The sequence below is a fragment of the Periplaneta americana genome, chromosome 2 (genome assembly GCF_040183065.1).
Source record: "Periplaneta americana isolate PAMFEO1 chromosome 2, P.americana_PAMFEO1_priV1, whole genome shotgun sequence".
Lineage (NCBI taxonomy): Eukaryota > Metazoa > Arthropoda > Insecta > Blattodea > Blattidae > Periplaneta > Periplaneta americana.
The window spans coordinates 33,354,869-33,382,802 of record NC_091118.1 but is presented as its reverse complement, the minus strand read 5'-3'; positions in this window follow the sequence as shown (position 1 = coordinate 33,382,802).

The window sequence follows — 27,934 nt, the reverse complement described above, 5'->3', positions numbered from 1 at the left end:
TCTAACTTTCAGCTTTTTTGACAGCAGACTGGATGACAAAAGCTTCTCAACCGAATAATAACAGGCATTTCCCATATTTATTCTGCGTTTAATTTCCTCCCGAGTGTCATTTATATTTGTTACTGTTGCTCCAAAATATTTTAATTTTTCTACCTCTTCCAAGGATAAATGTCCAGATTTTATATTTTCATTTCGTACAATATTCTGGTCACGAGACATAATCACAAACTTTGTCTTTTCGGGATTTACTTCCAAACCTATCTCTTTACTTAGTTCAAGTAAAATTCCCGTGTTTTCCCTAATAGTTAGTGGATTTTCTCCTAACATTCACGTTATCAGCATAAACAAGCAGCTGATGTAACCGTTCAATTCCAAACCCTCTCTGTTATCCTGGACTTTCCTAATGGCGTATAAACAAAAATTTCAAAAATGTGTTTTTCGGTCTTAAGATAGTTGATTAACTTATACATGTGAACACCAATTATTTTTGTAAAAGCGGAAATTACCAGAAAAATGTAGGTTGCAGTTTTATTACTAGTATAGATTTGTATATATTTTCATTATTTATTTGCTCGTTTATCTATTAATTAATTAATTAATTAATTTGTTTGTATGTTCGTTTGTTCGTCTCTTTATTCGTTCGTTTATATTTTCGTTCGTTCATTCAATAATATGTTTACTGAAATTTGAAGTAGGTTTGTCTGCTAGCCGAGATGACATCTAAGTGTGATTCCTGGAGAAAAGGCATTAAGATCTGTCCTCAGCCTACAGTGTAAGAGTAAAGGCCCATTCATAATAACCGCAAAGTTACTTGGTAACTATGGAAACATAACAACGATGTCATTTCGTTATATTCTGTTAAATACTTCAGCGCTCTAAGATTGTGTATATTAGTAATATGCGTTACAAGAGCGGTATGTTGAAGTTTTCATGTTCGAGGAAAAGTTTGAAAAAGCGAAACGTAGTTGAGAAAACATACCGCTCGTGTATCGTACATTATTTTGTGCGAAGATTGTTTATTACATATCTGAAAGAGGAATTTCTAATTAGTTGCAATGAAATCTCAATCTTGGTTTCTGTTCAATGACGGCAAATTTGCAAAACAAAAATATCTATCTTCAACATAGTTGCTTTAAAATGTTTACTGTGTTTACTATACTCCAGCAGGCCGTGATATACGTCTGTCTTTTTTTCCCCCCAGTCTATGATGAGTCTGGAATCTTGTTGATTTTTTCACGGCTTCCTTAATGTTAATTGCATCACGAATGCAGCAACTTTAGTGGAGTTGTAGAGTTTACTTAATTTTTGCAAATATTTAAAAACAATAATTAACAGTGCAATTTAGGTGAAATTGCAGTGGTCAGTTTCCAATTTATAATTATTACTATATTGAACGTCTCTAAAAATAATATGTTAAAAGCCTAAAGCAGTAAATTCAATATGTCACTTAAGCGGTAAGAAGAGGGAAATTGTTATGTGTGTTAGGTTGGGAATACTGAATGTGGAATTTCACACTTTCCGCGAATTGGTTTTGTGCGGAAACCAAGCAAATACGCACGATCTCGTACAAAATCATTTATATGATATTATGTCATATTTTTATCCTGATCTCTTTTTACAAACTTTAGATACATTAAACATTTCTAACTTTTCTGAACACGATGACACGGTTTCTATTGTCATATAAATGCATATTTCACTATATTTTAGAATTAAGTCATATTTGACCCCCAAAAAATGGTATAAAAGCATATTTTTTGTCATACTACAATTGTTTTAACAGTTCTCCGTGTATTATTCACGCGTTTCATATAAATAATGACATGGGAATTTGTTTGCGTTTGGTTATTTATTTCAGATTTCCATTTCTTAGAAATATTTTGTGGTTAAATGAAGTTTGACGGTAACTGGATTCGCCAGCAGTAAGTTCTGTGACGTTTGGTCGGAAATAACTCCAATGTGGTATTTCCTGCTATCTACACTTACTTAGAAGCGATAGAAAAGCATGAAAATGTGCATATAATTAAACAGTGTTCTAATCTATGTTATTTTCATACACATTTGCATGTAAACTGGAATTCTGATTTTTAAAGAAAAAGTGAAAATAAAAATGCTTTTATCTCAAAACAGTTTTTTTTTTTTTTTTTTTTTTTTGGAGTTATCATGTTATGACCAAAGACCACAGAGTTGTCAATACACAAAGAACAAAATAACCTATAAAATATAGATATGGGTATATACAACAAAACAGCAAAGTTACAAATAATGTGTGGAACAATACAAAGAAAAAGACAACAAAGAAAACATAATTAACTGTATAAGACACTTGCTTACCTGAATGTGCAGACTCAGAAACAATGTGGCCCAAATATTGCAGGTGTTCTGATTACGTTAGAGAACTCAAAAGACGGAGAATTCAACATTTCCCTAATCATTTGAGGGCTGCAAGTTTGTTTCATTTTTAAAGGAATGTGTGTTGAATACAGTCTCAATCCAACAAATATTGTCTATTGGCCATACCGCACCTTTGCCAGAATCCAACGAACCTTTAATGTTAATTATTTGAAAAGTAATATTCATACTGAGTTAAAACTCCAATTCCAAAATAATTGTATTTTCCAAAATTTCCATTACTCTCCGCCAAGAGTACAAATCAATCTCCAACAATCTCCGCCGACACCAATATTAAAAAACACAAAATGATAAAATTAATCTCCATAAATACCTGCCCCTGTGATATCACATACAAATTATATACAGGGACATCATTTTATTTTTACTTCAATTTTTATTGTATCTGAGTTTTTTAGTGTAATTCACTCCCACCCCTTCTACTAATGAAGTTCCAACTGTCGTCCACACAGAACCAAGGCCGCATATAGTAAACAGTACTGAGTTAGTGAGTATAGTACGTTCCAGAAACATGTTCGCGTTTTTCAGTGACGAAAGAGTTTTCAATATTGAATCATATTTTCGCACAGGTACTGTCGTCCGTTTGCCTACGTCGCATCCCGATTTCCCCCACCTGCTTCTGCTCACCTCTTTGTAAAGGCTAGTGGCTGGGCTGTCTTAGATCTTTTCTGAAAACATTAATTTCTGTTAGGAATTGGACGTCTACGTAATATAATACAACGTGATTTTTCCCCTTTCTACGATCCTTCGATATAACCACTTGGACGAACAGTAGATTGCATGTCTGAGTAATTTTATCTGTGCGGGTCGGGAAGAAGTGAAGATTGAATTTACAGTACGTAAGGTACTCTTTTATAGAGTAGGCACAGAATTATTTCGACATGAGTTACTAGTACGAAGGACGAAACTGGTAATTGGAATTAGATGCAATAGTCTATAGTGCGATAATATCCACAAAAGAACTGAAGGCTGTGTCGAAATGAACGGTCACCATTTTCCAAAATGTGTTTAAATATCCATATTATGATTATTTTTCAATTTAACTTCTTTCTCTATATTGTACGCTAATGTGCTGTAGACAGTATAATGTACGCTGCATAATGAATACGTACGAATGGATAGCTCAATTCGTGTGTAAAAACACTTATTGTTAATACTGTGCTGTATCTTGATTAAACAAAAACCCAATGAAAATTATCAAACTCAAAATCGCGATATTTCCTAGTTTACGTAAGTGTATGAACTACTTTTCTTCCCTCCTATACCTAGTAGAGTGTTTTGTTTGTATTTTATGCCAATATCATCGAACTCCAGTCGTGAAAGGGTTAGCAAACGGTGTTTCCGTAATCCTAAGGTATAGCGAGGTTAATATTAAAAATGTTAGTAAAAATAAAATGAAGTCCCTGTACGATGCGGCCGGGAAATTAAAATTACCTCGACATATCGATAATTCGAGATAAATATGAGAGGTTCGATTTAAAGGAAGTTCCACAGCATTTTCATCTTTTTATTATGACAACATTTTCTTCAAAAAAGAAGGCGCATTTTCCTCGACTTACTATCATAGCTTAGTCTTTACTATAACATTATTACGCGATAGTTATATCAAACTTTTAACCTTGTATTCAAATTCTCGCTGAATAACATAAAAAAATGAACCTTGAGAGTTAAATACGTCGTTAAATTTAGCAGTAAATGAGTGGTGGCTTCATTTATTTCTGATAAAGGAGACCTTCCGCGTGTCATTGCCGTCTTCAGCTGTTACGTAACTGAAGCAATCACATAAACTTCTCGTGTTAAAATGAGATTAAAGAGGTTAAGACGCCTCGAGATATAGCCTGTCACCCACTCCACAACCAACGTGACACGCGACAGATAGACAGGGATAAGTAAATTGACGCCCTGGAGTCGGAAAAGGCCTCAGAAACGAGATTTTGACAGTTTAAAGCGAACAATTGTTTATTAATATTTCGTGTCGCATTGTAATCGTTTCATAAAACAGCTAAAAAGAAGTCAATAATAAAGGAAAATTTAGAGGAATAGTACATTATGCAGCGAGCCTATAATGGTAGTAATTAAGACGCGAGTATGTTTGTTTATGAAACGAGCGCAAGCGAGTTTCATAATTTTCAAACGAGCGTCTTAATTACCATTATAGGCAAGTTTCATACGATGAAAGAGTAATGGAACGGAGAAAAATTCTCTCCGGCGCCGGGATTTGAACCCGGGTTTTCAGCTCTACGTGCTGATGCTTTATCCACTAAACCACACCGGATACCCACCCCGGCGTCGGACAGAATCGTCTCAATTTAAGTTCCAACTCTTGGGTTCCCTCTAGTGGCCGCCCTCTGCACTACGTCATAGATGTCTATGAACGTAGGATTGAAGTCCACACATGTGCTGAGGTGCACTCGTTATGTGTGACTAGTTGCCCAGGATCCGAGGAAACCCAAGAGTTGGAACTTAAATTGAGACGATTCTGTCCGACGCCGGTGTGGGTATCCGGTGTGGCTTAGTGGATAAAGCATCAGCACGTAGAGCTTAAAACCCGGATTCAAATCCCGGCGCCGGAGAGAATTTTTCTCCGTTCCATTACTCTTTCATCGTATGATGAAGCAGAATATCTGCATGGAAATATCATATGTACTTCGGTACATTAAAAAAATAATAATGGTATATAAGTTTCATACGACTTTTTATGCTCGACCATATTTCTAACTTGAAATTATTCATAAGTGTTCATGTTATGGTTATGTAAGTGAGGAGCGGAACTGACCTGAATTGTGAGACGCGAAAGTATTGATTTTTTTCCGAGGCACGAATGTCATTGACCTTGATATAATCTAGAGAATAACATGAACATTAGGCTTGATATAACCTGGAAATTGATTTAGAATTGAAAAACGAGATGACAAATTGAATTTATTTGAATATTATTTACAATTAATGCTAATTATTATAGTAACAGAACATAACCTTCTGCGACAGTATTGGATTTCTAGCCTCCGTGACTTTAAGCTAATTGTCTTTCGATTGCATATCCGAGAATAATCGATACTTGCGGTTTTATAATGGTACAATCAGTACAATGGTGATTTCTCATTGGCTGAACAACTGAATTATAATGAATAGTTGTACTTTAATGAGGTGCATTAAAGGGTTAGGCCTACTACCAGGTGTATAATTAAAATGTATTATTATACTTACCAGTACAAAATTAAAAAAATAATTGGAAAAATCAATAAGCTAAAATATTGATTAAGAGGGGGAAAATTTCCAGATTTATAACTTTCATTCAGTAAACAAATATGTCTAAAACTACTATTACAGGTACGTAACTCATCCTGAAAAAGTATGACAACGTATGGTAAACAAGTGTCATAGATGAAAAAAAAAACAGTGACGATTAGGAATCAGAAGAAGTCGTAATAAACTGAACATCGAATGAACAAAATTCTTCTGCTCTCACATCAGTAAAAGCAATGTACAGGGACATCATTTTATTTTTACTTCAATTTTTATTGTACCTGAGTTTCTGAATGTACTTCACTCCCACCTCTTCTACTAATGAAGCTCAACCGTCCTCCACACAGATCCAAGACCGCATATACAGTCATAGTAGCCTTACGGTCATAGTAAACAGTACATTCCAAAAATATGTTCGCGTTTTCCAGTGACGAAAGAGCTTTCAATATTGAATCATTTTCGCACAGGCACTGTCGTCCATTTGCCTACGTCGTATCCCGGTTTCCCCCACCAGTTTTTATTCGCCAGCTAGTGGCTGGGCTGTCTTAGCTCTTTTCTGAGAACATTAATTTCTGCTAGGAATTGGACGTCTACGTAATATTATACCCAAACAATTGTTTAAAATAACTTAAATAAAAGGGCCTCGTTAAGTACTGTAATTAACTGTCACGTGATTTCCCCCCTTTCTACGACCCTATGACATAACCACTTGGACGGACAGTAGATAGGATCTCTGAGTAATTTTATCTTTTCGGATCGGGCAGAAGTGAAGATTGAATTTACAGTACGTAAGGTACTCTTTTATAGAGTAGGCACAGAATTATTTCGACATGAGTTACTAGTACGAAGGACGAAACTGGTAATTGGGATTAGGTACAATAGTTTATAGTGCGATAATATGCACATTAGAACTGAAGCCTGTATCGAAATGAACGGCCACCATTTTAAAAAATGTGTTTAAATATCCATATTATGATTATTTTTCAATTTAAATTCATTCTCTATATTGTACGCTAATGTGCTGTAAACACTATAATGTACACTGCATAATGAATACGTCCCAATGGATAGGTCAGTTCGTGAGTAAAAACACTCATTGTTAATACTGTACTGTATTTTGTTTAAACAAAAACGTAATGAAAATGATCAAACTCAAAAGCGCGATATTTCCTAGTTTACGTAAGTGGATGAACTACTTTTCTTCCCTCCTATACCTAGTAAAGTGATTTGTTTGTACATTACGCCAGATCATCGAACTCCAGTCGTGGAAGGGGATAGCGAACGGCGTTAATCCAAAGGTATAGCCAGGTTAATATTAAAAATGTTAGTAAAAATAAAATGATGTCCCTGTACAATGTCTATGTAACTGGTTGTTATTAAACTATCGGAGGTGTTTGGGAAAATCGCAATAAATGCACAAGGTCAGTTCTAATGTCGCTCTGAGTCAAAACAACTTCAGCACAACAAAACAAATCCGTACCGTACTGCATAAACAGCGTATTATCTTGTATAGCTGGCTGGTTCTGTTGACTGCTTATCGGATTCATGGATTTCATACCCTCAGCGTTACATTGTGCGTCCTATGCATGCGTTGATAGTGCCATTCCGACAGGTGATCTACGTAACACTCGTGAATCCGAATGTTCAAAGTCGAGCCATCCTACCTTATTCATATCCCTAGCCCTGAAAAGTGCTTGATAACATTGGTGACTGGTGGTTGAAATATTTGGTGGTTTATTTTCTCCCGAAACGTGTATTATAGATTTATTGATTACACCCTTATTCCAGGGAGATCTTCAATTATTTTATAGATCCCGTCAGGCCAGAATTATACCGTTATTGCATGAATATACTGTATAAGGTGCATAGTACAGGGACATCATTTTATTTTTACTAACATTTTTAATATTAACTTGCCTATACCTCTGGATCAACGCCGTTTGCTACCCCGTTCCACCACTGGAGTTCGATGATACTGGCGTAATATACAAACAAATCACTTTACTAGGTATAGGAGGGAAGAAAAGTAATTCATCCATTTACGTAAACTAGGAAATATTGCGCTTTTGAGTTTGATCATTTTCATTAGGTTTTTGTTGAATCAAAATACAGTATAGTATTAACAATGAGTGTTTTTACTCACAAACTGAACTGCCCATGCGAACGTATTCATTATGCAGTGTATATTATACTGTCTACAGCACATTAGCGTACAATATAGAGAATGAAGTTAAATTGAAAAATAATCATAATATGGATATTTAAACACATTTTTGAACATGGTGGCCGTTCATTTCGATAAAGGCTTCAGTTCTAATGTACATATTATCGGACTATCGACTATTGTACTAATCCCGTTCTTCGTACTAGTAACTCATGTTGAAATAATTCTGTACCTACTCTATAAAAGAGTACCTTACGTACTGTAAATTCAATCTTCACTTCTGCCCGATTCGAAAAGATAAAATTACTCAGACATACTAACTATTGTCCGCCCAAGTAGTTATGTCGTAGGGTCGTAGAAAGGGAGGAAATCACGTGACAGTTAATTAACAAGGCCCTTTTATTTAAGTTATTTTAAACAGTTGTATAATATTACGTAGACGTCCAATTCCTAACAGAAATTAATGTTCTCAGAAAAAAGCTAAGACAGCCCAGCCACTAGCTGGCGAATAAAAGCTGGTGGGGGAAACCGGGATACGACGTAGGCAAATGGACGACAGTGCCTGTGCGAAAATGATTCAATATTGAAAGCTCTTTCGTCACTGGAAAACGCGAACATATTTTTGGAACGTACTGTTTACTATGAACCGTAAGGCTACTATGACTGTATATGCGGTCTTGGATCTGTGTGGAGGACGGTTGAGCTTCATTAGTAGAAGAGATGGGAGTGAAGTACATTCAGAAACTCAGGTACAATAAAAATTGAAGTAAAAATAAAATGATGTCCCTGTAGAACATAGAACGTTCGGAGGTAAATAAACAATTTTATAAGAATAATCTCCACTATCTCTTGGCTTAGTTGCTTCATGCATTATGCCTTATTGGTGTCACTTATGAGGTCCAAATCTGTCTTCGGACAGTTGAATAAAGAACAATCCATGCTAAATCAAATCATTCTTAAAACGAAAAATGTTTAGCCTAAATAATTGCAATGTACTTTTAAAAGCACAAAAACTCACCTTTTTTGAAGAGAAAATTTGCAAGTCTCTCCTTGCACTACATAGGAAACAATACAAAGATTTCCTTTATTTACATCCGCACAACCACCATCAGCAAATGGTCAGAGAACATTCGCGTTTGGTGATTATCCGCAGTAATGGCAGACGAAAATATAATCATAGCAAGTGTAGCCGTTATTATTATTATTATTATTATTATTATTATTATTATTATTATTATTATTATAGGCAGTTTAACAAAAAGAAAGTTTAAAAAACAAAAGGCGATGGTTGCAGACACCACCCTACGAAAGTCGCAATCGATATACAGGGTGTCTCTAAATTAGACCGACAAAATTAGGAAGCAGATAGATAACCTTCGTGGAAACATTTTGTTAAGGAACCCATGGGCTGCTACGCTTCGTTTCATTGCAAGAAGGCGAGAACGGATAATCACTTTCTTCAATCCAAGAGGGGTGTGTCATTACTACTATTACTCGGTTTGTTTACGTCCAGAGCCCAGTATCATTTGCTATCGATTACAGCACGTTTGTTTACTTCCATTGGTACGACCTCTTGTTATCCGTGTTATTCGTCTACTACGTAGTTTAGTACTGTCCGTTACTCAGGAGAAGACGAGCGGAAAGAATGTGACCTTCTTGACTATCGCTGTTGATTATTATCAGGGAAAGGATTTATATGTAAATACATATTTACTTATAAAGCTAATATAATTTATATTTTGCATTATCTTTATGTTTCACAATGTGTAGGGTTGAAAAATCCTACTTTTATTTTCCATATTTTTCCATATTTTAGAGTTTAGTACATATTTTCGTTAATTTCCATATATTTTCCATATTTCATATAAAACAGTCCATATTATATTAGGTTTAACAATAAAACAAAACAAAATTCCATTAACTTTTAAAAATACATTTCAACAATAGAGATTTAAACACATGTTCAGTAATCCCTTTAACATCAGAGTTATTTGAAAATTAGCAGTCCTATCAACAATGGGAAAGTAAGTTACAAAACTGTATTAATTTAATTTAAAATTTTTAACAGACTTCAGTTGTGCAGCTCAACAGTTAAATGCCAGTCAGAGTACACATAGGTTCAGTTTTGTAAATCATACTATAAAGACGGTAAATATGCCAAAAGTACGTCATTCAGTCAATTTAAAATCAAAACTAACAAGTTACATTTCAGAATTTAAAGAAGATGGTTTATCAACTGACAATAAAATATTATTTTGTAATTTGTGTCAGTGTGCAGTATCATCTACACAAAAGTTCCTGGTGCAACAACACATTACAACTAGTAAACATCAGGCCAACAAACAACTAAATTCCAAGCAGAGACAATTGTTTTTAACACAACCAACAACATCGAATGTAAGATCTGAGTTTAACATCGACCTGTGCCGTTCTCTCATCTCTGCTGATATTCCTCTCTACAAACTAAAGAATAAGGTCTTCAGGGAATTCCTTGAAAAATATACTCAACATACAATCCCGGATGAGTCAACACTTAGGAAGACGTATGCTCCATCCATCTACGATGAGACAATACAGAAGATAAGAGATGAAATTAAAGATAGTTCAATTTGGGTTTCCATTGATGAGACTCCCGACAAAGAAGGTAGACTTGTTGGTAATGTAGTTATCGGTTTGTTAAGTGAACAATATTCTGAACGAATTCTTTTACATTGTGATGTTCTAGAAAAGTGCAATAACAAAACTATAGTTAAACTGTTCAACGAAGCTATGGGTATCCTGTGGCCAAAGGGTATTATGTACGATAATGTGTTATTCTTTATTAGCGATGCTGCCCCTTATATGGTCAAAGCTGGACAAGCATTATCTGTTGTATATCCTAAATTGACTCATTTTACTTGTGTGGCGCATGCATTTCATCGTGTGGCAGAAGTGGTCAGAGACAATTTCCCTAAAGTAGATTTGTTGATTTCATCAGTGAAAAAAGTATTTCTCAAAGCTCCCAGTAGAGTTAACGTGTTGAAAGAAATGTACCCTGAAATTCCATTGCCACCAAAGCCAATTTTAACTAGATGGGGTACATGGCTAGAAGCAGTTGAATATTATGCCGAACATATAGACTCTATTAACAATGTTCTCCTTGCATTGGACTCTGAAGATGCAGTCTCAATTGATACTGCGAAAACAGTTACCTGTGACATAAGTGTGAAGAATGACTTAGCTCACATTCAGCATACATTTTCATGCAACATAAACACGCTCAAAAGTCTCCAAAATAGGCACCTTTCACTATCTGAAAGTTTTGAAATTATAAATAGTACTGTGGAACAACTGAATCGTGGTAGAGGTAAAGTTGCAGATGCAGTAAGAGCTAAGGTGGACACTGTACTTTCAAAAAACCCTGGATATGAAGAACTACAAAAGGTTGTTGCTGTGATGAGTGGTGAATCAACAGTGAAGATTAACTTGGACTTATCCCCAGCAGACATTGTGAAATTGAATTATGTAACAGTTACTTCTTGTGACGTCGAACGCTCTTTTAGTCAGTATAAATCTATCCTCAGAGACAATAGAAGAAGATTCACTTTTCAGCACTTGAAAGAAATGTTTGTAACCTAACCAGACAATAAAAATTGTGTTTTGTTGAAACTACATTGGAAGATAAGGTACGTCCATTATATTTTTTGTTTAGTTTGATTAAAATGTACCAATATTTAACGTACATAGTCATTTTTTTATAATTTTAAGTCCATATTTAATTCCATATTTTGGTAAAAATCCATATTTAATTCCATATTTTGGTAAAAATAACTACATATATATTTACATATTTCATATATTTTTAGTCCATATAAATCCGTTCCCTGATTATTATAAACATCGCTCAGATAAGCATCCCAGTAGCCAGGTTATTACTCGTGCAGGAAACATGAGTAACAATGCGTATGGAAGTTAAAGCTAATTTGAACAGAAGGAGACCTAATGTTTCCGCTTACTGCAGTACAAATATTGCACGTATTGTCTTACGTTATCTGTTCACATCCCTTCCTCCTCAGTCCGCTCTCGTCTTCTCCTGAGTCACCGACAGTACTTGCACTGCACTCATTCTGTTGTAATGTTTAGTACAGTTTAATGCGTCGTTGGTTTCTGTATGTATTTTTTCTTTGTTTGGATTAACACACAGAATCGCTTGTTATTTGCACATACCTACTTACTTTATGCCTACCTGTAATTTCTTCTTGCACTGAAACGAAGCGTCGCAGCCCATGGGTTCCTTAACAAAATATGCTTCCACGAAGGTTATCTGCTCCCTAATTTTGTCGGTCTAATTTAGAGACACCCTGTAGAGGCACTGACTTGCTTCATGATTTACGTCGAATTGAATCGGAACAGTTTCACAACTTCTGTCGCATTTCGAAACAGACTTCGAAATATTACTATGCAAAATAGGGCCATAAAATTGTCTGCTTTCTATATGCATCAATAAGTTTTACGACAGCTTCTTCAGTTCACTTCAGTTTCGACATCCTGTGGGTCAAATTAAACTAACCGCTGCGTTCTGCTACGAATTGCAAACAAGTGGCAAAATTCCATCAGGAATGCCAACTTCCTTTGATGTACCGACAAGTGACGGATCATTAACGAGGGTAAACCAAACGATCTGTTTGTCTTTGTTGCGTCGTCCACACGTTCCGATTTCAGTCAGCGAATGCGTTCGTTTGTCGTTCGTTCGTTGTTCGTTCGCTACGTATGTACGCACCTTTAAAGAGCAGTGGGCGGGATGTCCAACGTTATTGTTAACAGGGATATGTGTCCCTTTTCCCCTTACCCACCAGACATTAACTTGGAAGAGAATGAATTTGAGGAAATCTTCATTATTGTACAGAGAAGTTTTGATACTGGTGCTTATTTTGTATTCTCAATGTCGAAGTTCAGAGCTTATACACAAGTTTAAAGCTAGCAAAGAAAGTCGAAGTGTTTTCTTCTATTTATTTATTAGGCCTATACTCCAATTTTATACAGAACCCTATTCTACCTGAGATAGGGATGTTAAGGTTGTAAATGAGGAACAGTCTTTCAAAAGAGTCTTTGTCCACAAAATAAAAAAAAATTAAATATAAATTTGTTTTCTCATTAGGATTGGGGGGGGGGGGTGGCCGGGTAGCTCAGTTGGTAGAGCAGCTGGCTACGGGCTGGAAGGTCCGGGGTCCGATCCCAGGTGGTGACAGGATTTTTTCTCGTTGCCAAACTTTCAGAACGGCCCCGAAGTCCAATTAGCCTCCTATAAAATTGAGTACCGGGTCTTTCCCAGGGGTAAAAGACGGTCAGAAAGTGGTGCCGACCACACCACCTCATTCTAGTGCCGAGGTCATGGAAAGCATGGGGCTCTACCTCCATGCCCCCCAAGTGCCTTCATGGCACGTTACGGGGATACCTTTTAATTTTTTTTTCTCATTAGGATTATCTGCATATGTCAGTACATTCATACCGATAAAAAAATGCATTTGTCATGTATAACTTACTTACTTACAAACGGCTTTTAAGGAATCCACAGGTTCAATGCCGCCCTCACAAAAGCCCGCCATCGGTCCCTATCCTGTGCAAGATTAATCCAGTCTCTATCATCATATCCCACCTCCCTCAAATCCATTTTAATATTATCCTTCCACCTGTGTCTCGACCTTCCCAAATATATTTTCCCCTCCGCTCTCCCAACTAACACTCTATATGCCTTTCTGGATTCGCCCATATGTGCTACATGCCCTGCCCATCTCAAACGTCTGGATTTAATGTTCCTAATTATGTCAGGTGAAGAATACAATGCGTGCAGTTCCGCGTTGGGTAACTTTCTCCATTCTCCTGTAACTTCATCCTTCTTAGCCCCAGATATTTTCTTAAGAAACTTATTCTCAAACACCCTTAATCTCTGTTCCTCTCTCAAATTGTAAGTCCAAGTTTCACAACCATACAGAACAACCGGTAATATATAGTCGGACCATCGGATCTGTGCCCCCGTAAGATATGCGAACTGAACCTTAATTCCTTTTCAGCCTCGGCAATTCATTTCTCTCCCTGTATTCCTATTTCTCTCTTTTCTATCCCTCTCTCTTTCTCTCCCCCACTACTCACAATTTTGAGCCTTCTTGCGGGACAGTTTATTTGCACTTGCAGTCCAGTGTTGTCAACTCAACATGAATACTGTAGCACGGAGTGGTGAAAGAAATATTATTAAGCAAGTCATAGCATTTTGCATAAGTCAATCAGCGTCATTAGACCTACTTAAATTAAATTATGAATAAGTAATAATTAACCTTACAGTATTATAAGCAATATTCAAGAGATATGACACTGTTTGACGGAAGTTTGGCAACATCCCTATTCGGCAAGGTTCGTGGCCTGCTGTTTGACGTAGTGGGAGAGAAACGGGTGGAATGGGGTGAGTAGAGGCGTTAACTTTTCCAAGAACGACGACAGCGCTGAAGGGGCATAGATCCGATGGTCCGACAATAACTGTTTTATAAATTCTAACTTTCAGATTTTTTTAACAGCAGACTAGATGACTAAAGCTTCTCAGCCGAATAATAACACGCATTTCTCATATTTATTCTGCGTTTAAATGAAATCTATACAATATTATAAACTTAGGAATCAAAGACTCGTGTGGATATAGATATGAACATGTCAGTTTTTGAAGCACACTGCACATTCGTATATGAATGTATAATTTATTTTTAATGTCAATTTTCTAAGAAAATAATTTTTCGGTTAATTCGAATTTTGGTTATTTCTATTCTTCTTTTTTTTTTCAATGCACGATAGCGAAGTATAAACTAATGAAAAAGAGCGATGGTAGATGCAGACCGCTACAATACCCAGTGAATATATGAATGAATGAACAAAATTCTTCTGCTCTCAATAAAACCAGCGTGGACAGCGCGTGATTGTTTACAAGACAGTCGTAGCTATTTGGGAAAGTCGCAATAAATGCACAAGGTCAGTTCTCATGCTGCTCTACTCAAAACAACTTCACCACAACAAAACAAATGCGCTTCGACCTACGTAAGTAGTCTGTCTGGCTGACTTTACGAGGGCTGCCGAGTTCGTAAGTACACTTAGGCTCGCTTTGGTCTATTGTCTGACAGGTAGCCTGGGTGGCATTTGTGAATCCGACTCTGAAAGGTGGGCCATCTTGCCTCAGCCCCTGATAGAGCCAGGTCCCGTCCGCATAAGAGTAGCGTGATAAGCCCCAGGGGCCGGGAGCCCAAAGCCCTTCCTGATCATTCGACGCTGACAGGTGGGCCATCTTGTCTCAGTCCCTTATTGAGGTAGATTCCATCCGCATACGAGTAACCTGATAGGCCACGGAGTCCAAAGCCCTGATTATATCAACATCGGAAGCTCGTACTATTATCAGGACTTCATCCCAGCCTATTTCTACATTTGAAAATGATAGATGAAATAAGGGGAAGGTGGAGTGTGTTGGTGGAATGATAGAAGGAAACGGGAGTACCCCGAGAAAAACACTATGCAACATCTGTTTTGTCCCCCACAGATTCTATCACGACCTGGAACCTATTTCGTAAAGGTACGGTGTTATAAATTACAAATTACTGATGAAAGTTGTTGTAAAGTATGGAGTTCTATCTTTTAATAATAATAATAATAATAATAATAATAATAATAATAATAATAATAATAATAATAATTCTTTATTTATACTGGCAGAGTTAAGGCCATAGGGCCTACCAGGTCACAAAGTATACAAGCAGTTAAAATTTAACAAAAAATTCAAGAACAGATTATTACAAAAATAAATAAATAAATAAATAATAATAATAATAATAATAATAATAATAATAATAATAGAATAATAAAATCGACACTAAACAACATGAAAATAATACAATAATAGAAAAAAAGAAAGTAAAATACATTGGAATATAGTAAAAGCAACTCATTTAGTACAAATGGTTAATATGGAAAAGTAAGGTAGAATATAACAAAATAGAATGTAATAAAATAATAATAAAAAAGAAAAGAAATACGAATATTAAATAAAATTCACAATAAAAAGACTATGCTAATAAATTCATCGGCTGATAAAGAGAACAAAAAGGGGAAAGGAAGGAAAGAAATATATAGCCTATATTTTTACAAAACTATCTTTCTGTTCTACGGAAGAATTAAAAGTATGTTGTACTACCAATGAATATCTACGTGGCTAACGAGAAAGACAGGCTTCGGCACGAATTGGATTCACGTGATTATCATGGTCTAGTCATGGCCACCTTGACAATCGCCTAATATACTGTAAATACATGTACAAAATTCTAAAAAACAAAGGAATTGCTATATTAAACTCATGTTAAACATGCATTTATATATAAACTTATTCAGTGTTGGCCATGTTATGACTAAGAATGTGACGTCGTGCCGTAGAATCTCTACAAGTGACGTCATATCAATAAACATACTACTTCATAACATTAAACAGCTGTCTATCTTCGTATTTCATTCATCGAATTAGGTTATGTTTGTCTTCTTAATCGTAATGCCGTATTTTAAGGTGAGTTATACAGCAAAGATTCGTAGCGTACTGTGATATTTCTGTGAATTTCGTAACCCTGCAATGTTATTCATTTCAGTTCATTTATTTGATAATGAAAAATTATTCTTCCGCGATCTCCGCATAATCTTCCGCAATAGTTTTCCATATTAGCCAATAGATGCCGCTAATAACGAATGAAATTGTTTCTTTTGAAGGAAGTAGAACCAAGAAAATATATTATAGACCACATATTTATCAAAATATTACGAAATGAATATATTTAAATAACATTAGTACATGTATGTATAGTCTTCTTTCATTGGTAGAGAATACCTGACAGTTCACTAGTAAGTTACTAGTTATAGTACTTGGCACACAGTCATGAAATTTCACTAGTAATTGTAAGTATGGAATGGTAAACCTTCTGTGGAACAGAAACTCTAGTATTTGCACTACTTACTAGATAGTTTACTTTCAGTGTACAGTCTTAGAAAAAAGTTTTGTCGCTCAGATACTTAAGTCCCAGAAAGGAGGCAGTGCGGATGATCAGAGAACGAGCGACCTGGTTCACAAGTGAAGGACTAGGTGAGGTAATAAAATTAGTTTTATTTCGTTAAATGTCTGATTATGTGCACTGCCTCTTTTCTGGTACTTATAAAGTATCTGTGCGACTGTACAACGCCATTCCTATGCGGAATAGGCACATGGCCGGGGATTGAAGCCGGGCCATCTGGATGGAAGACTAGCGCGTGCGCTTCGCTTGAGCCACAGGAATTCCATTTAGCCTCGGTAGGATGGTTGTTAAAGTCTGTGTGATGAATCTTGTCTCACTGTGAAAAGAGAGAGAAAGGAGATATGTCTTACTTCGTCTGTATTGTTATGGCGATGGGGGAGTGGAGCGATGCCGTCCATCCATCCAGTGGCGGAAGGGACTAGTTGATACATTCTGTAGCACAAAATAAAATAACAAAATATCTCTCTTCGTACTGTGTAGTTCCGTCACAGAGCTTGTCTTTCAAGAAACTGAGTTCCGGTAGCCTGTACAATAACAAGGTTTTGAAAGAAATCCTGAAAATTTACAACCCTCCTATAACCTCCACCCTCATTTGAAGGGACTTGGTTTTATTGCTACTGAGACAAGATAAACCTTTCCAGGTATAGCAGGCTCTTTCCTGGGCTGCCTGGTTTAGGGTCATAACTGCTTTCTTCAGGATAAGATTTTTATTTTTTGGTGGGTTTTAAATCCATGGGAATGGTCCTGTAATTATATTTCTCACACTTGTAGATTTTATTCCTATCTTCTATTTTTTTCCTTGTGCCCCATCAATACAAATCCCCCCCCCCTTTTTGCCCACGTTCACTTCCATACTCAAACCTAATTGTAAGAAAGTTTGAACCTAGCACTTTAGATTTTAGAAGCTTCCCTTATTTGTAGCTCATTCGTAAGGGAGGAACAATGTCACTAGCTTCTTCAGTCGGGTCGTGGTGCGTTGTTTTGCCTGGCAACGCAACACTCGCAGACTTGGCAACACGCACATCATTGTGAAGTAAACACATTTTCAAGGCTCGATACACGCATCTTTTTCTGTACGCAGTTTCTCGAGCTAGCCTTCGCGGAAAGACGTTCTCGTTAAGATTACCGCGTGATCACCTGATAAATCAAGGCTGTTCGCTAGATAAGATCGGCTTTTGGACCCACTCGATCAATTCTCGACCCAAATAATCGGAATGCATGACAGATAGACATATATGCCATTTGCTGGCAAGTCGATTCGCTTTTTTTTATTCTGTTGCAGTAGGAGACACACTGTCGCCAGGAAGCACAATGAGTCAACCGGTTGCTTCACATTGAAGCAGCGTCTCTGAAAGCACAAGAAAGTTCTCGATCTGAAAACTTATGATTACCGTGTGATACAAAGCTAAGGAGAGAAATTTCATGCAAAAAAAAGAAACTTTTTTAATGAACCGTTATTTTCCATTACACAAGTTTCACGTGTGTGGTTTCAGAGGAAAAAACCATGTTCGTACTAAAATCTGTATTTAAAAAAAAAAAAAAAAAAAAAATATGACAGGTTTCATATTTTAAATATCTAAGCTACCATTTGAGCTATGAATTGAAAAAGGATAGGATATATAGGCTATATCAGAAAAACTGAACATTATTGATTATGCAGTGAATGCTATCAAACCCTCGCTTTAAAACAATATTAGAATGAAAGCCTACAAAACACTGGCGAGACCAATTCAAGACTGGACATAGAAAAGGCTGTAAGTGACGAAGAGAAAAACCCTATAAAACAGAATTCTCTCGTGCAACTAACAATATAGTATGACATATTTTGCATGTCTATGGGAGAAACTTGGTTCTAAATAAAAGTACAATGGGACTTATCCTCCTTTCTTACTGAATTGAGCCAGGGATATATATATATATATATATATACAGGGTGTTTAAAAAATACGGGGCATAATTTCAGGTATGTATTTCCCACATGTAGACAATCAAAATAGTTCATTACAACATGTGTCCGGAAATGCTTTATTTCCGAGTTATGGCCTTCACAACATTGAAATTCACCGGAACGTTTTTTCTTTCCGCAGGTCGTTGCCGTCAAAGGAGACATTAAGAGGGCACTCTGACAGTTCATTCCGAGGCGAAGGTTACATTCAGTGTTGTGTAGGCGTTAGACTGTGCGACATGTATTCAAATCAAGAGCTGGCAGAGATACACTTCATGTACGGTAAGACGGACTGCAATGCTGCGCTGGCTCGTCGTTTGTACCAGGAGAGGTACCCACAGCGACAATGTTCAGATCGGAAGATATTTGTACGTCTCCATTACAGTTTGTGCGAGTATGGAAAATTTAACTCTCCTGGTTCGGGAAGGGGACGACCAAGATCTACAACTCCAGAAGTACAGGAGGAGATTCTGGAGGCTGTGAACATGACTCCTTCTATCAGCACACGAAGGGTAGCGTTGCAAGTCAATGTTCCTCATACGACTGTCTGGAGACTTGAAAGAGTATCAATTGTATCCTTATCATATCTGAGGACATACGCAATACTCCTGGAGTTTGGGATCGTGTTCGCAGGTCAATGAGACATCGATGTGAGGTCTGTATTCAAGCAGAAGGTGGACATTTTGAACATCTTCTGTAACGACAACGACCTGCGGAAAGAGAAACGTTCCGGTGAATTTCAATGTTGTGAAGGCCATAACTCGGAAATGAAGCATTTCCGGACACATGTTGTAATGAACTATTTTGATTGTCTACATGTGGGAAGTACATACCTGAAATTATGCCCCGTATTTTTAAAACACCCTGTATATATATATATATTTATTTATTTATATATATTTGAGCCACCTGCGTGGCTCAGTCGGTTATGGCGCTTGCCTGCCGGTCTGAAGTTGCGCTAGGGCGCGGGTTCGATCCCCTGATTGGGTTTTTTCCGAGGTTTTCCCCAACTGTAAGGTGAATGCCAGGTAATCTACGGCGAATCCTCGACCTCATCTCGCCAAATATCATTTCGCTATCATCAATCTCATCGACGCTAAATAACCTTGTAGTTGATACAGCGTCGTTAAATAACCAACTTAAAAACACACACACACACACACACACATATATATATAACTAATTTTCAACGATGTGGGTGGATTGATGGATGGGTCGGTGGGTGGGTGGTTAGATGGGTGAGTGGGTTGATGGATAAATAATAAATTGATAAAATAATAGGTAAATAAACGGCTAGATAAACAAATAAATGAATAGAAAAATAAATAAACAAATAAATATGAGTCTACCAAAGTTACAAAGACTAATTTACATAATTTAGTTGGTATTTTGTTTAGTTGTATCATTTCTTCAATTTTTTAAATATGTAATAAGTAATTAATTAATGAAGAGGGTAATTCTGTATGTGTGTATATATATATATATATATATATATATATATATATATATATATATTGAATGATATTTATCATTAACTTAGCTATAAATCATGTCCGACCCAGGTCTCCTTCACTTCTTATTACAGTGGCCACTCTTACAAAAAGAATGCCGACCCTTGGCCTACAGAATTACTTTATTTTTCCGCATAATCATCACTGCGGTCCCTCAACCCCAGGTCCTCCCACGAGCACGATGAGCCTTTGGAAGAGCCCACGGTACATAGCACTACCACCAGTAACTAATGACCACATACCACGGGATTCAAGTTCGGTGGCGACTGTACGTCGGAGCAAGTCCGAAATGGCAGCAGACTCTACATAGGACGCAAAAAAACGGAGATGATAATGAAAGAGGGAAAGAGTAGGGGAGAGTTGGGTAGTATCGGACATCGGGTAATATCGGACAGTGAATTTCTTTCATCTGCAACCAGATGATAGTACCTGAATGACATGGTTACATTTCTGTGATGTCGCATAGAGAAACGTAACTATGTCATTCAGGTACTATCATCTGGCAATAGGTGAAAGAAACGCACTGTCCGCTATTACCCGATGTCCGATACTACCCAACTCTCCCCTAATTATAATGACGAAATGAATTGGAGATCCAACCCCAGAAAGTTATCCTGCAATTCTGCTTCATTTGGTTGAGGAAAACCTCAGAAAAAACCTCAATCAGGTAACTTGTCCAACGAGGACTTAAATCCGAATCCGCTTGTTTCGCGGTCAGACACGCTAACGGTTACTCCGCAATGGTGGCCGTATGGCAATATCACCTGCTGGTCCTATGCCACCAAGATCACTTTTCTAATGGGCATAAAATGTAAGCTAAATAGAGAAATAACTGCCTATTAATAGGAAAAATTTCTGCGCCTTTGACAGACATGGCACTTCTTCCAATCAACATCGAAGTGCTACGGTTCAGCAGAAGACATAATAAAATTTCCTTGAAGGCGTGGGCTTATCTTTTCAGAGATTCACTTTCTGTATTGACGATAACAAGAGTTCGAGAGTACAAAGTGTCAGTGTGGTGTGAATTTATGTTGTAAACACGTGTCTACGCAAAATGCTTTTAAATCATACTCATGCTCGATCGTGCATTTGCTAAAGTTCTTGACTGCAAATTGTTGTACTTTGGAACCATCGTACTACTGCATGAAGCCAGATCGGTTATTGAAGACGTAGTATATTTTCGTACTAAATTATTTCACTTTCCGGCACGGAAAGACAGCCAATACTCATTCAGCTAATGGCTCCCCAATCAAAGGTACCGCAGTTCGTGTCCTGGTATTGTGTAAACAGAACAGTGGTGTATTTCTAAACAAAAAAAAAGTGACCTGGCTCTGGAATTTCGGTAGTATCGGTAGTAGCTATCTTTGCCATCGTCGTTACCACCACCACCTCCACTACCACCACTATTTTCGCAGGAATAGTTATGGAATGTCAGACGAAAATAGATGCCTTCGAATCTAGATGTGGCGATTATTACGTTTGTGGAGTAGACCTCATTATGAAATTGTTTAAATACGACTATTACACTTTTACTACGTCATACTACTTTTGATCAATAAAATGGTACGAAAGGACGTCTTTCAACCAATAATGGCTGCTTATCGCACAATTTTATCGCTTCTCTAGCATTTGTTTAATTTTATCGCTTCCCTAGCATTTCTTTCTTTTTATCACTACTCTAGCATTTGTTTCTTTGTTTGCCAACATTTCAAACTGCAAATTCTTTACGGTACTGTAAAACATGCTTTGCGATCGTAATTTGTTTCGCGCATGGATAGTCGACTGAAAACGGCGGCTCCGTTCAAACATTTTGGTAAATGTAATATTAGTGAAATAGAATTTTAGTAAGTCAATTAATATCTATGTTATTGTATTAAAGTACTTTATTTCTGCTGATCTTTATATACTTTATCACTTTCCTACCATTTGTTTTTGTGTTTGCCAACATTTCAAACTACAAATTCTTTACGGTGCTATAAAACATGCTTTGCGATTGTCATTTGTTTACAACATATACAGTTAACTGAAAATGGCGGCCCCGTTCAAACGTTTTGGTGAAGCTAACATTAATGAAATAGAATTTCAGTAAGTCAATTAATATTTTATTGCAATAGAGTACTTTATTTCTTCTAATCTTTATATACTTTCTTCTAAGCGTCAATTAAATCCCACTCGAGTTTTGAATTTTTCTAGATAAATCGAAAGTTTTAGTGAGATTGCTGTTGATAAAACACGACTCCTTATAAATGCAAAATCTGACGATAATATGAAAATCAGAAGTACGTAGTAACGGTTAGCATGTTTGACTGTGAAACGAGCGGGCCCGGGTTCAAATCTCTGTTGGGAGAAGTTATCTGATTGGGGTTTTTCCGAGGTTTTAACTTAACTAATTGACGTAGGATTGCTGGGTAATTTTCGGCGTTGGACCTCGGACTCATTTCTCCTTCATTTATTCACGTGTCATTCATTGTCATCATTATCATAGCCAGAGTTAACTTCACGGTACAGCGTGCTATATTTGTACAAGAGCACAACTGTTCGACAGAAATCATTCACAGAACAGGAGTGGTAAGCACAATAAGCCTCAGGTTGCTGTGATAACCTTCGAGCCTCTCTTCCGTAAAAAGAGAGTGATATGTGTTTGTTTTTTTTTTTTGTGCGTGTGGGTGAATTTGCATGCTCATGACAAAATATGTAATTATCTATTTTTATCGTCCTATTGAACACCTCCCAAGGAAATCGTTCTATCTCAGCCTATGTACGATATAACAACATCAGCAGGTCGATGATGAATATAGATGAACACGTCTGATGTCTCAAGTTGATCATACATTACACTGGTCTGCATGGGTTTTGTCGTTTTGAAAAAAAAATGTGTTTCTGAATCAGGATTTCATACTGATTGCAAAAATGGAATCCGTTTTAGTGTACCACGTCAGAATTTTTCATAATACAAAATTTTATTTTTCTAATATTTTTCATAACATAGTAAATCAATAAATTATTCGGTTGAGAAGCTCTTATCATCCAGTCTGCTGTCCAAAAATCTGAAAGTTAGAATTTATAAAACAGTTATATTACCGGTTCTTCTATATGGCTGTGAAACTTGGACTCTCACTCTGAGAGAGGAACATAGGTTAAGGGTGTTTGAGAATAAGGTGCTTAGGAAAATATTTGGGGCTAAGCGGGATGAAGTTACAGGAGAATGGAGAAAGTTACACAACACAGAACTGCACGCATTGTATTCTTCACCTGACATAATTAGGAACTTGAAATCTAGACGTTTGAGATGGGCAGGGCATGTAGCACGTATGGGCGAATCCAGAAATGCATATAGAGTGTTAGTTGGGAGACCGGAGGGAAAAAGACCTTTAGGGAGGCCGAGACGTAGATGGGAGGATAATATTAAAATGGATTTGAGGGAGGTGGGGTATGATGATAGAGACTGGCTTAATCTTGCACAGGATAGGGACCGATGGCGGGCTTATGTGAGGGCGGCAATGAACCTTCGGGTTCCTTAAAAGCCATTTGTAAGTAAGTAAGTAAATCAATCCTGGGAAGACACAAACAATTATATTAGGACACAAACGGCAAACCGACGCTGTAAAACACCTCAACATTTCCCCCGTTAAAGTAAGTACAGTGCATATCCCTTTCAGTTCTTCAGTAAAAAATCTTGGCATTCACATGGATAATAATCTCAACTGGGACTTGCAAATCACAGAAACCTGCAGAAAAGTATATTCTATTATCCATGTGCTAAAAATGATAAATGTTCATCTCCCCTCTTGCATAAAAAAGTCCCTTGTGCAGACGCTTGTATTTCCCTATTTCGACTATGCGGACATTTTACTGACTAACCTCTCCAGCAACAACAAAATGAAACTTCTACGTGCTCATAATTTGTGTGTACGTTTTGTAAGCAATGTTCGTAAATATGATCATATTACCCCATCCCTGGAAGCAATAGGTTGGCTTAAACTAGATAAGAAAAGAAATTTACATTCACTTCTCTTTCTCTTCGAAATCTTGAACTCTTCTATTCCTTCGTACCTGTCGTCTCGCTTCACTTACCTTTCTTCCCACCACAATCTGAACACACGCTCTCGTCATGAAACAATACTAACAATACTATCCCATCTCATCTTCTCATACTCATCCTCTTTCACAATAGCCCTGCCAAGACTCTGGAATTCGCTACCTGCTAGCATCAGGGACTGTCGAAATAAAATTGAATTCAAACGCAAACTTACTAGGCACTTGATCAGTAATTGATTTCTTGTAAAGAGTTTCCTTAATCTGTCACAAAATATTTCAATATCCAGTAATTTCATCACTATACAATTTTCTTATTCTAGGTTTAATTTGTAATTCAGTAAATATAAAATATTCTTTGTTTTTATATGATAAATTATCTAGCTTCCATTAGTCGGGTAATCTTTTCGTACTTTGATTTTTATTGTAATTGTAAATTTAATACTAATTGTAATTTTATTTGTAATTGCAATTGTAAATTTAATACTAAGTTTAATTTTATTCTTCATATTATAGTTGGAATCTCCTGGTAGATGGGCAGAGAAGGCCTAATGGCCTTATCTCTACCAGGTTAAATAAATAAATAAATACTACTACTACTACAACTACTACTACTACTACTACTACTACTACTACTACTACTACTACTACTACTACTACTACTACTACTACTACTATTATATTCCTTTCAACCTAACCGTATATAAATAACAAATCTTTGCGAATCTTGTAATTACCATTAATATATTAAAATTTGATACTACATATTTTTACATATTTACCCCATATTACATATTATGGCATAGTGTTACATAAATCTACATATTTAGTAGTTTTATTCATTTTTACTTCTCTAAAAGGAAGAAAAAAAAACTTCTGTTGGGGAAGTTTACAATTTGAAATACACAGATTTAAAAGGCCTTTTTTACCTACCCAAGAAAGGATATATTTCTGGACGAAACATAACGTCCTTAGTTCCAGGAGTAATGAGGCACTCACCCCATACCGCCCACTGTAAATATGAGTGAACAAAAGGCAATCTTTCTCATACAACTACCTTGTATTGTAAAAATCACTCAAAAAGTAGCGTTGCCTTCATGCGGCGGAGGACGACATGATTTGTCTCGAACTATAATTGTTCTGCACACGTCTTAACAAGCCGTTCCCATGCAATTTGCAATCTTACCCACCTCTTCCTCTTCTTCCAGGGAAAACCCGTGTCAAGTCTGACATGAGATTTTCAGGTTATTTAAATTTAGTAGACCTATACGGAAATCGTATTTTCCGAGCAATTCGAAAGTATGGTTCTCGGCTGGAATAATCCTACCCTTCTGAATGAGAGAGGAATGTCACTTTTCAGACAACAGTTTGTAAATGCCTATACTTTGAGGTTTTAGTAGGTACCGTAATTTCCCATAACTATGGTCCAGGCACCCAACTATGGTCCAAAACGCATTATGTACTACTTAGTCCCCCAAGAGTTCGGTGTTTGACATTTAAGGCGTCACTGTGATGGAATTATGTTCCCCATAGATACTTCTATCTACCATTACACGTGGCAATGATATGGATGCCTAACAAGGTCAGTGTGGATCGTTCTATTGAATGTGTGAAGACACGAAATCATTCAGTTTGTGTTTGTCTGTTTTATTAAGCTCTCCTCTGTAGAACTGGTAAATTATAGATATATGATTGTTTGTACAATTAAATCTGGCTATATAGTGTTTACTTTCACGTAATAATTAGACTGGCAGAGGTTAAGGACTCTGCGTGAAAAATGTTTAACCTGAAGGCTAGAAGTCAGTCCTCAACAATGTACCACAATTTTTCGTGGACCATAGTTGTATTTCATTTTGAAATATTTGTTTTAATGAAAATGTGAACAATTTGATTATTTACTGCTGCAAATACGGTATCTCAGTATATTCTAAAACACCATTTAACATTATAGTCATTATTATTTTTCAATTTTAGAATTACAAGAGAAGTGGAGATTCAAAGGATAGAAATAAGCCTACTGAATATAGTTCTCAGTATGGTAAATAATCATTATCAGTGAATTTATTTGCATAATATTTTGCTAAGAATGTGTTAGTTTATTTTGATACCGTACTTTTGTTCTTTAATATACACTCACCGGCAAAAAAAAAAAAACCGGGCCAACTACATTTTATTGAACATTTTTGAAAATTGTAGGATTTTTTAAAATAATTGTAGGTGTGCTGAGGTTCATTTAGTTATTCATTTATTTTGTGATACGTAACAATGTAATACTGAATACGTAATAGCCAACAATGATCTGAAAAGGAGAATCGTTCTTCTTGCAATATTGTGTCTAAACTTCTCGGACTCATTTCAAGCTTTGCTGAAGAAGTCTACAGACTGGTAAGCTCTCTTGAGGCAGTATTGGAGTACTTCATTGTATACAAATGTCACCAAGTCCTACCGATTCAGCAAAATGGTTGCATTGATAGAAGATGGGAATAATCAGCGTTATGTGGCTGCAGTTCTTGGGACCAGAAGAGCCTTCCAGAAAATAAGACAAGTTAACGTGAGTGAGAGAACTGTAAGAGGACGTCTGGATGAATGTGAGCTGAATTCCAGAAGACCAGCTAAAGACCCAGAATTGCTCCAGCAACATCGTGTTAAACGATTACGTTTTGTTCACAATCATGCTAATTGGAACCTGGGGCAGTGGCGACGAGTGCTCTTCACAGATGAATCGATATTTAGTTTACAGATGGACGTGAAAGAGTGTGGAGAAGAGATGGAGAACGTTTTTCTTCATGTTCCTTCAGTTCACGTGTGAGTTTCCAAGGTGGATCAGTAATGGTATGGGATGGAATTTCGTGTGAAGCTCACACAGAACTTATTTTCATTAATGGAGGTGCTTTGACTGCTCCAAGATACATCGAAGAAGGTCTGATTTAACATGTGGTACCATATGCCCCACTTATTGTTGAAAAGTTCCTGTCAATGAATGACAATGCTCGCCCTCATGCTACAAGAATCGTGGATGAGTTCCTTCACGACGTTGGATTGAATAGGATGGTATGGCCAGCAAGAAGTCCTGATATAAACCCTATTGAACATGTGTGGGGAATGCTAGGGAAGCGAGTTAGAAGTCGACTAACTCCTCACAGCAACTTACAGCAGCTCCGAAATGTTCTAAGTAAAGAATGGAATAGTATCGACCAGACTGTCATCCAGAATCTGATCGAAAGGATGAATCGGCGAATGGTAACAGTCATACAGTCACGGGAAGGCAATATCCGCTATTAGTAACATCAGGGTGGCCACAAAATCAGTTGAGCATTTGGAAGAAAATTGAAACAATTTGTAAGTTTTTACACCTTTTAATTATATCCATCGTTTGGCGTTGAAAATAATAGCGCAAGTGATAATAAAAAAGAGTTTTTTTTTTTCTGGGAAGCATTGTTTTCTTCATTTCATAAAGGGCTTTCTGATTCTCACCTCATAAAAAAATGGAAAAACTTTAGGTGGCCCGGTATTTTTGCCGGTGTGTGTAGTTGTTCATTATTGCAGGAAAATGACTTTC